Raw genomic sequence first — 11,648 nt, forward strand, 5'->3', positions numbered from 1 at the left:
ATGAGACCCGTTCCAAACCCCTAATCATTTTAGTTGCCCTTTTCTGAACTCTGAATTACGCTGCAATATGATCCTGGTAGTGAGGGCCACAAAAGCGACAGCGGAGCTGTAAAGGCACGTGGGAGGGCCAAGGGGAACGCTATGAACCGTACCCTGAGTTCCAAGCACCCTAGCCCCTGCCTGAGCTTTAAATAGAGTTTTAGAGGCAGCAAGAGGTCAGGGGAGACTATAGCTTGGGAAAGTGCAGCCTTCACTTCCAACTGCTGATAAACATTCAGCCCCAGCCGACACGCTGAGCTGTAGATCAAACAGCGTAAGTTTCTTCTCACTGGAAGTGAGCTGGCTCCCATGTGGTATCAGAAACCATAAACTGAGAAGAGGAATGAAGCAGCAGCAGCCCTGGGGGAAATGAAGGGGCAGATTACCTGCGGGAGCTGGGGGCGCATTGCTGATCTCTCGGAAGGGGAGGGGAGGCTTTCTGACGGTCGTTCTCTGATGGAGTCGGTGGTTTCCACTTTATGCTTGTGACGAGACACGGCTGGGGCTGTGCAAGCCAAACCGCTCTCAACTCTTTTAAAGACTGATTCCTGGGAAGTACAACTTGGTACTGGTCTTCCATGTCTAGCCTGAGAAGGAGCAACACACCCAAACCACCACTGAAACAGTGCCCTGGGCCCTGTTAGGACAGGAAGTGACAAATACTGCATCCAGCTGAAAACTACAGGGAGCATAGATGAAGGCAGAATGGAATTCAGCCAGGTCAGCAGAGTTGACACTCCTACTCCTATAAACTGCCATAGGTTCTTCAGTGACCACATATGGTCGGGACCTCCAGCCTAAGGCTCGTCTTCTCTCCTCCAGCAGGAGACTAGACCTAGTCTGGGCACTTGGTTCATTGTGGACTCAGGGAGAAGGCGGCTGGGTAGTGAATCATCAGCACCATTGTCTCTAGCAGCTGGATGTTCCTGACAGGGTTTCCCTGCAAGTACTAACCTAGCTCAATGCTTGTGTGGGATCATAGCATAAGATGGCATGTTCACCTTGAGCATGTGTGAGACCCAACTTCCTTAGTAATTCACTCAACAGAGCCGATGCGGCTGGTTTCTCCCAAGAAAATACCTTTTCACTCTCAGTCCTCCAAGGAAACCCCCAGCAAACAGGGAAGCTATTTCTAAGCGCTAAAACACATAAAGAAAGTTAGTTTTCGGTTCTTCTTTATTCAACTCTATTTATCGCCCTTCCCCCCACGTCACTTTTTACCGTGATCTAAACTGACGCTATTGAGTAAGATGTGCCTCAAGGCTGGGAACGAAATCAAGCTGGTGGGAAGAGGCGTCGGGATGCTAAATAGTGACTATGTTTTTCATTTGTTACAATCCATCATTCTGCCTCAGAGAACTTCATAACAAAACACCAGGCATCTTTTTCCGTGGCACTCACCACAGATGTGTCCCCTCCCCTGCGGCTTGGTACGAAGGGTTAACTCATCCTGCAAATGCCTGGGGCCCAGCAGAGCCCACTGATGCCTGGATGGCTGCAGAAAGGCACAAGGGGCGTGCTCAGCAGGACAGCTCAAAGTGTGTGAGGGAAGAGGCACACATGCCTACTGGCAGCCTGGCTGATGCTGCTGGGAAGCAATCCAAAGACGGGCAGACGTCACCGCAAACGAAGCGGGAAATAATTGAGCTTCCTTTGCCAAATGGGAACGGACCACAGTGGTGGGAGAAGAGCCAACAGGTTAATGCCAATGACCGAGTGCTAACAACTAGAGATGGGCCCACATCCCGGTCTTTGGATGTAGATCCAAGCGTTCCCCAAATGTATAGGGGGCAGGGACTCGGTATTTTGGGTTGGCCCATGTCAGAGAAGGGTCTGAGTATCAAATTCAAGGTTTACAGCCCTGGGTGGAAACGGGTTTGCAGCAAGGCCTCAGGTCTAAAACCAAGTAACTCCCACCCTTTCCATCTCCCTGGACTCCTGAATGGCCACCTACTAGGCCATTGCCCATCAGCACCCGCTGGTTAATTCATATTACTTATCTACTGCTGCAGTTCTCTTAACGGTTTCCATGTCACCACCCCAAACATCTCAGTGAGGGGGAGGGGAGAGCATGCTACAGCCAGGAAGGGAATACAGAAAAATCAGCATGATTGTTTTAAAACAGAGGGGCACATGGGTTGCTGGGTGGGGTCAGGCCATTGGCCCAGTCAGCTCTTGTGGCGAGAAGCATGTCTAGCATCAGCTAAATACCGAAGGCATCTATTCAGCCAAGCACTTGAGCACCTGCTTAACTGGACGCGGGAGACTAATCCCCTCTTCAAGGCTTGCTTATATCCCTGCAGAACTACGCACGTGCTTAAAGACGCGCTCAATGTTTTGTGCCTTGCTGAGCCACAGTCTAATACATCTTCTCCAAGGGGAGTCCAGCGGGTCCTGGCAGGGGGATGGACTCAAGGAGCTTATAAGTAGATTTTCCCCATCACTCAGCTCTATGGTCCTCCTAGCTGGAGCCAGAATCTGATATGTCAGTGGATGGGGCTCTCCCTTCCAGGTGGACTTTGATTGTGATCTAAACTGACCACAGAAGTCAGACAGGGCCCTAGACTGTGGTTTAGTACCAGAGCTGAAGTGGAAGGTTCCTCCCAGACACTCCCATCCCCATCTTCAAAGTAGCTGCCGAAAACCTTTAATTAATTCATTGCACTTTTCTTACAACTCACACCCAAGCCTAATGGATTTGCATTGTATTTTATTCATCAGGCTTTGCTTTGGGGCTCAGCCTGAGACTGCCGCAGACCAAACCCTGCCTGCCATTACACCGGAGTGAATCCAGAGTCGAGCTGCGGAGCTCAGTCGGACGATGCTGGGTTGGTCCGGAGAGGATTTTTCTTTCCATAGCGCTAAACACCTTGGAGATCAGAAAAAGGTAGCGCTGCCCCCAAGCCACAGCATCCAGACTGAGAGCTCCACCCACCGTGGCCATGGCCCTCACCCCAACTGGCTTCCAGCAGGGCCGACTTGGCTACAGCTCCCCCTTCCCCAGGCGGCCGGCTTGTTGTGGTGGTGACAGAGTGGTAACGAAAGGCTGGGGCTAGAGCAACGCTGGAGTCATTTGCATATCTTATTTATATGCTAATTGGGCAGCTTGTTTCCAGGTCCTCCCGTCCTTGTGCATGCGTGATAATTAGATTCATCTGCGTGAGGACTGGTGTGGATGAGAGAGCAGCTCCGGTTCCTGCAGGCCCGCTTGCTTCCTGGGAGATCAGTGACGGGCAATTTTCTTGAAGCCCCATGTCCCTTACTGTGTTTTATTTCAACTTAATGACTCACCAGGCTACCAAGAAGCCCCTGTGAGCGCTGGACGAGGAGACAGCTGCCCACGGTGCCCACTACACATGTGAATTCACTGGTTAGCAGGGCAGGAAATCCCTTCCTCATTAATTCACAGCGAAGGCAGCTGGCCTTATGGGTAAGGCACTGGACTGGGACTTCCGAGACCTGAGGTCAGGTCCCTTCTCCGCTACAGTCTCCCTGTGTGACCCTGAGCAAGTCACTTCAGCTGCCTGACCTCAGTTCCCCATCTTCGAAGCAGGGATGGTGAGACACCGTCTCAGCCACGCTGTGTGTGGGTCTCGTCTATTTCAATTGCAAGCCCGTCAGGACAGGGGCTGGAGTACGGCCCAGAGGCTCCAGCAGTCACAGAAGGAGATGAGGCTCTCAGCTCCCATGCAATAGTAAGGTTCCACCCATCTGGGTGGGAAAGAAAAGCTTGAAAATGTTGACCTGACGCAGTGAGCTTGAGACAACAGCTCGGAGAGGCACAAACTACCCCCTTCATGTCAACAGCGGTGGGGAAAAACCCACAAGACCCACTGCTCTGGGGAGTCCCTACCCCAGCAGGGGACTCTGAGGTATGTCCATACTACACCCTAAAAGCCCAGGCTCCAACTCAGGGTTTTGCTGCTCGGGGCGGGAGGGGAGAGGGGGAGATGTGGGTGTGTGATGTGGACCAGACCCTCCCCTCTCCCCCCATCACTGCTGCTGACATCTGCCTCGCCAGGTGAAGATGGGGACATGGCGCAGGGATGGGCCATGTCTTAGGGCCCTGGACTGCATTAACCTAGCCCTGCCCTGGCTCTTTGCAAACACAACAGGGACCTGAGCCCACAGGCACTACTGTAATACTAAGAGTCATCGCACGCTCGGCTTTCTAGGGGCTTAGGAACCTGTTGGGTGCGAGGGGCCCATAGGACAAAATCTCGGGCCGGGCTGGTTTTCCAGCACTACCACAGGTGAGCCTCTCCTCCCCATCTGCAAACAGGGGCTTAGGATACCAGTCAAGTGATTTCCATGACTGCCGGTTTGCAGCACCCATGGCAGGGACAATGCAGCCACCCAGGAGAATATAGCCTCTTTTGCGGTGGCTCCTGCACCCAAGCAATTCTTTCAAGTAGCCACAGTGGCACTGTCGCCCTTGTGCAAAGTGCTTTGAGATCCTTGGCTAGAGTATAACTATCCTAGTGATCTGGGCCCTAGCTCCACTCCGCCAAACCAAAGCCACCCCTTCCCCACAGCAGAGATGAAGGATGAGGAGATTGTCTGAGTCACCAGCAGGCACTGACAGCAAGCACCTGGGGAGACATCAGGGCCATATCATGCCTTGGATGTGCCAAGAGAACTCCCCAGTCATAGCAGAGCATTCCTGTTAAACAGCTCTATTAGGTACTGGCTTTTGAGGGTGGCATGGGGCTGAAGGTTTGAAACGTCCCCTCTGCACCTGGGCTTGCTCTTCTGCATACAGGGCCCCTACCTCTCCCCCTCTGTAGGGCTGGCTTGTTTCACTCACATCCTGAACCAGCTCTGCAGCATCTCCCCCCACCAGCAGCCCCCAAACTCTTTCGGCTCACCTCCCGCCCTCTTAAAACATTGATGTTGGAATACAACATCCTGGTGTGCACATTTCTTTTAGGCCTTAAGAGGCTTGATTTAAGTATTTATGTGCTCACAGTGAGATAGGTGTTGAAGCTGGCTCCCTGGAGGAAATCAGGAGAGAAGGGAGCCTGGCTGGGGAAGTCCGGTGGAAGTGGTAGAGGACATGAGGTTAGGAACGGGTCAGGAATTTTTCAAGAAAACAGGAGTTGTAGAAACCAAAACGTTTTGCAGGAATGTTCCTGTTTCAAGGAAGCTTTCACTGGGAGAGATGGCTGAGGTCCAGCCTGGGAGCTCTGGCCAAACCCAGAGACCCACGCAGAACAGGCTGGTGGTCAGGGGATGCACCTGAGATGAGGGAGACCCAGGTTCAATGATACTAAAGGACCATCGGTGCTGTGCAGTGCAGTGCCCAGAGGGAAACGAATACAGAAGAGAGCCAGCCCCTTTCCACTGGACAAATGTTGGGCTGGCAGGGACCTTGAGAAGTCCTCCTGTCCAGCCCCCACCCTGAGGCAGGACCAAGAAAACCTAGAGCATTCCTGATAGGTGTTTGTCCAACCTAGGGGCAGTGGGGGCTCTGTGGTGAGTGATAGGAGACAGCCCCCGTGCATTGGGGGGATGGAGGGACAGTGGAAGGATTATTGCAGCAGGCATGGACTCTCACCAGACAGGGGCTTGGGGGTTAGGTTGGCCAATTGCTGGTGGGTAATGTTCATGGCCATCCAGGCACATGGGGTTAGCTGATCCCCTGCCTGGGCAGAAATCACAGTATGGGGGCAGGTGGCATAAGTAGGTGGCAGGAGAGCACAGGGCAGCATCCTCGGGGCCAGGCTGGTGCCTTGCGGCCTGAAATTTTGCTGCTCAGAGCCGCTCCCCTTGCTTGAACACAAACGCTGCCATTCAGAGAGTTAAACCCGGACCTCTTTGGCAGCAGGTACGTGGCTGGTTTCAGCGTCGCACTCCTGTCAGTGGATGGTGATGAATGCCTCTGCCTCCGTTTCATTTGTCAAATATTCTTTTCCCCCTTCTCTGTGACAGGCCAGTTTATAACAATGGCTGTTCTGAGACGTTCTTACGGCACAGACAGATCCAGCGCCAAGGAAACTATTTGCTTCTCCCTCTTTCCGCTTCAAAACTGCTATATTTCTTTCACTAGTACAATGAGTTACCGCCCGGATTGACATGCTGCCTGCGTTTCCCCCTTGGGTTTAATGGAAAATCGCGGCGACGCCTGGTGCTTCTACGGCCAGAAACGCCAAAATGACAGAGCTGGACACGAGCTCGGTGCTGTCAATACAGGAACGTAGGTGACGACATGGGCTAATGTTCTGATCCGCTACAGCAAACGCCTGTGCCCACTGGACCAGACCAGACCCTTATGAACAAGGACAGCCAACAAACAGTTGAATAACCCCCCTAGCAATCTGTTAAAGTCAGTGACTGAAAGCCCTCACTCAACACCTCCAGCCTCCTTGGCACTCCCTAGGGGAGTGAGGAGAGTCCGACTACTGGGGTAAGCAGAGCAAGATCGTGGGCCATACGCTTTCCCTGCCTCTTTGGTGCTGTTGTGCCCTCTGTGAGGCGAGCCAGCAAGGCTGCTCCTGGCTCACTCAGAAGGGGCTAATATAGAAACTAGGTGAACTGCCCTCATTCCTCAGATCAGTCACAGCCCAATGGACCTGTTCAGGTGGGTCCCCGCTGGCCACCCAACCAGCTGCTTGACCAGATGAGATCAGAACAATGGGACTCAGCCCCCTTCCCCCACTCCCGTTGGGGCCAGTGGGCTCCCAGGGCTTAAAAGCCCATGGCCAGGGCAGCACAGCAGTGGGAGTCATGCGGCTAGAGGCAGGAGTGAGAAAGGGGAGACAGGTCACTAAATGAGCTGCGACAGTTCACTGACACAGGGAGACACTCCCAGGATAGGGAAGGGCACGCTTTCCCCACGGGGGAATTCCTTGACAAACAGCAATAGCAGCCAAGCGCAGGCCCCTTCCCCTGCAGATAGTCCGTGAGCTTTTTCTTTCTTCCTTAGCCAACGAGTTAAACAAAAAATCGCTGCCTCCTTCTGGACGATACGGTCACCCAGCCCCACCCAGCCGTGGGAGGGGCTGGGGCAAACGGCGACTCTCGGAGTGATGCAGTGGGAGATTAAGGCCAGAGGTGCAGGTTGGCTGGTCACAGGCCTTGCTGTTGTGTGCGCATGCTAATGCAGAATGGAACGATGCCACACCTGGGCCAAGCGAGGCAGCGGCAGGCCGGTGTGTGTTTGCGAGGGAGAGGCGGCTGTCTCCATCACTGCCTCAGTATGCTGAACGCGGACGGATCAGCCTACGTTGCGGCCGAGGGCTTTTTGAAGTTAAATTGGCTGCGGGTGCCCTCTGACTCCTGAGAAGATCAGTCACAGGGGAGAAGAACATTGCTCCACCTCCATCATCACTTATCCTCATTATTCAAATCCCAGTTTAACCCCTTCATGCCCGGTGGTAGTGACTGGTGGCGTAAGGTGTATTAGTCAGACAAGGAGGTCCAGGCCCGCAGAGCATCACGGGGTAAGAGGAATTACACACAGCCCAGGAGTGGCTTGGTTAGGACTCCATGAAGCCTGTTTACATTCAGCCTTTTGTCCTTTCTGCTCCAGTGAAATGGTTGCTAAGCACGGTGATGCTTCCTCAAGTGGACACAGGTTCTTATGTTGGTTCGTGCCCAAGTGATGACTGTGATCATGCAGGGCTCTACGTTCAGTCATCTACATCAGTGTCTCTCAACGAGCGGCCCGTGGACGGGTGCCGGTCCCTGAGCTCTCCCTGACACAGCTTAGGAAGGCAGCAAGCCAGTCCCTGGTATCAAAAAGGTTGCGGAATACTGGTCCGTTAATACAGGCCCACTGCTACCAGGAGCGGAGGGAGCTTGGCATCCAGCAAAGGGTGTTGAGTACTTTGCAAGACTGATTCCCATCTCAAGACAGAACTCCTGCCAAGCCTCAAGATCGGGGAGGCTTGGTGTCTGCGGTGAGTCAGGGCAAGGCAGCACCGCAGCCCACAGCTGATTTGATCGGTGGAGGCAGGCAACTTGTTGAGCGTGACCTGCATTACTTCACTTGGGTGGAAGATGAAGGATTTGGGCTGGAAGACATAAGAACGTCAGGCAGGCCTAGGGGGGAAAAGCATGGCTGCACGAGGCTGGAGTGGGAGGAAGATGATGTCTAAGGAATCCCCTGGGATCCATTTAGCCTCATGCTCCCTTAATTCCTTTACCATTAACTGCAGAAGCAGCTCAAACCTCCGCTACACCATCCCATGCACCACTTGGTGTAAAAGCATCACTCAGGTCCAGATCCTTAAAGGTATTTAGATGTCTGGCTCCCACTGAAATCAACAGGAACTGGTCACCTAAATACCTTGGAGAATCTGGGCTTTAATAAATGCTCTATTATAAGTCAGCCTTCACCCCAGAACCATCGTTTCTAGCCATGCCTCCTCCTAGTGGTAGGGAACGTACACACCATCTCTCCCTCCATCCCCAGTGCTGCGAGGCTCCAGGGAGAGGAGGCAGTGATGGGCGCAGCATTTCTAGTATGCTGAGTGCAGCGGGGCTCCCCAGCCGACTTCACCAGGCACATGGCGAAGCCCAGTCCTGGAGAACCCCATGGAGCATGGACTTGGGGTCAGAGCTCAGCTGGGCTGTTTTCCTTCCGAAAGGGAGAGTTGTTTCAGGGTTGTGTTGTCCCCTCATGCTACAAATTGGATTTTTCTGCTCTGACTTCTGCTGTTGGCAGCGCGAAACCTGCCAGTGCCAAGGAACAGAGTCATTAGTATAAGGACCAAAAATCCTCTGCCCTGGACTCTCTGCCATTATCTCTAGCTCAAAGCAGCTCGGATTCCTAACAGCCTCCAAGGATGTTTTTCGAACCTACAGCTAGCAGAGGGCTGTCGCCCAGCGCCCCCTGCTGAAGCTGTGTGTGAGCACGCTCACCCCCACACCACGCAGCTCTTCAACAATCATTCCTTGCCCCACTAGAGGGCCTCTCATGTGAGGCGCTCACAGCGTTTCACACATGAATTAAAGCAGGCAGCACCCTCGTGTTACAGATGGCAACGCGTGAGTGACTTTCCCAAGGTCACACAGCAAGTCAGTGACAGAGCTGGAGAGATAACATGCCCCCCGCCCCAACTTCCCTGCGCTAACCTCTAGGCACCACTGCCTAAGCACCAGTTCCGTTCTAGATGTGTTCAGACGTCCAGCGTAGTTTCTGTGTGTGTGTGTCAGTGCTGTCTCCACAGCCCATTCCACTGGGCCACAGGAATCCAGCTAATGGTCCTTTCCCCAGACGGCTTACCTAGAGTCTACCCTGGGCAACCACAGAAATCCAGCCCAGCAAACTAGACCATCCGGAAAGAATCCTTGGAAAGGAAAGAATCTGGACTGGATTTCTATAGCCACGCGGCTGAGGTTCTGCTCCACTGGCCAGCTGGGCGAGTTGTGAGACAACGCTGCACTGAGAACATTGCAGCATTTTGCAGCTCCAGCAGCAGATTGGTCGGCGCAGCCCAGCAAAGGGTCACATGGGGAAAGCCGTCTCTAAGCTGCTGCCTCATTGGAAACCATTCCTTTTTTAATATTGGTTCCCATGCCTCTAAATCTTTAATCGTCACCATGCAGTTGTCATTGACCCTGAAGGCAATTCATAAAACTCATTCCTAGAGTCATCTGTGTGAAATGCTGGTTCCAGAGAAAATAAACTCCCCCCCGCCCTTACTGCAAAAGTTCATTAGCAACAAAGAAATTGAAAAATAATAAAAAAAAAAACCCCATAAAATGAATAAAAGCGCTGAAAATGCAGGATGCTGTCTGGTACTGAAACCCTGAGGTACTGACAGTCACAGCCTTGGTTTAATCATCCTGCGTCAAAGGGAGATGGGGTTTGTTTAGTTAGCTACCCAGGAACCTCTTGATTCAACACCACACACACAGGGCAACACCAGCCCTGGAGCCAACAGCCCCAGCTGCAGCTCGCAAAGAGGAATCATGATGCTTTTGGCCACCCAAGGTAGATCTACAAGGGGAGGGGAGGCACGGAGGGAGGTGCATTCTTAATGCGGGTTAACTAACTCAGGTTAAAACAAGAGTGAAGACACAGGAATCCAGCTTTTAACTGGAGTTAGCAGCTTGAGGCTGGAGTTGAACCTGAGCTGCTAACCAGAGTCATCCCACCTTCACTGTTATTTTAACCCGAGTGAAGAACGCTTTATTTATTTATTTTGACACAATGAGGACTGGTCTGCTCTGGGGGGCGGGGGGAGGAGATCGATCTAAGATACACAACTTCAGCTACGAGAATAGCGTAGCTGAAGTCTACGTATCTTAGATTGACTTACCTCATGTCCTCACGGCGCAGGATAGATGGCCGCGGCTCCCCCGTCGACTCCGCTTCCGCCTCTTGCCCTGGTGAAGTTCCGGAGTCGACGGGGAGTGTGTTTGGGGATCGATTTATCGCGTCTAGATGAGACGCGATAAATCGATCCCTGATAGATCGATTACTACCTGCCGAGCCAGCGGGTAGTGAAGACATACCCTCAGGGCTGGTCCACACTAAGCCCCCAGTTTGAACTAAGATACGCAACTTCAGCTACATGAATAACGTAGCTGAAGTCGAAGTATCTTAGTTGGAACTTAAAGGTACTTACCGCGGGTCCACACGCGGCAGGCAGCCTCCCCCGTCAACTCCGCCTACTCCTCTTGCGGAGCAGGATTACCGGTGCCGATGGCGAGCACTTCCGGGATCGATTTATCGCATCTAGACAAGACGCGATAAATCGATCCCAGAAGATCGATTGCTTGCCACCGAACCAGTGGGTAAGTATAGACGTACCCTCAGACTCCAGCAGAGGCAGAGAGAGGTGAGAGGTCATATTTGGTCAGTGGCAGAGCCGGGAATAGAATCCAGGAGTCCCTAGCATGCCAGCCCCTTGTTGTAATCATGGGAGTACACTTCCCTCCTAGTTTTGACAAGTTAAGGGGTAAAGCCAATACCTTTTTATTAACGTTCTCTATAAACGATTTGTCTAGGGTCAAAAATCCATACCAACAATTCTTAAAGGGGATGAACATCTTTGATTCTTACAGCTACAGCACCTTGGACTGGGTTTCCAACAAACTCTTTAAACTAACTTTAATGCAAGAAATGTAACGAGAGAACACAAAAGAAGGTTTGTGTTTCAACACAACAACAAACGCTTCCTTAGTTCTCGTCCCCTAACGCCCCTACTCAACTTGCGCTACATTGATGACATCTTCATCATCTGGACCCATGGAGAAGAAGCCCTTGAGGAATTCCACCATAATTTCAATAATTTCCATCCCACCATCAACCCCAGCCTAGATCAATCCACACAAGCGGTCCATTTTCTGGACACTACTATGCTAATAAGCAATGGTCACATAAATACCACCCTATACCGGAAACCTACTGACCGCTACACTTACCTACATGCCTCCAGCTTCCATCCAGGACACACCACATGATCCATTGTCTACAGCCAAGCTCTAAGATATAACCGCATTTGCTCCAATCCCTCAGACAGAGGCAAGCACCTACAAGATCTCTATCAAGCATTCTTAAAACTACAATACCCACCTGCTGAAGTGAAAAAACAGATTGACAGAGCCAGACGAGTACCCAGAAGTCACCTCCTACAAGACAGGCCCAACAAAGAAAA

The sequence above is a fragment of the Trachemys scripta genome, chromosome 14, assembly GCF_013100865.1.
Source record: "Trachemys scripta elegans isolate TJP31775 chromosome 14, CAS_Tse_1.0, whole genome shotgun sequence".
Classification (NCBI taxonomy): Eukaryota; Metazoa; Chordata; order Testudines; family Emydidae; genus Trachemys; species Trachemys scripta.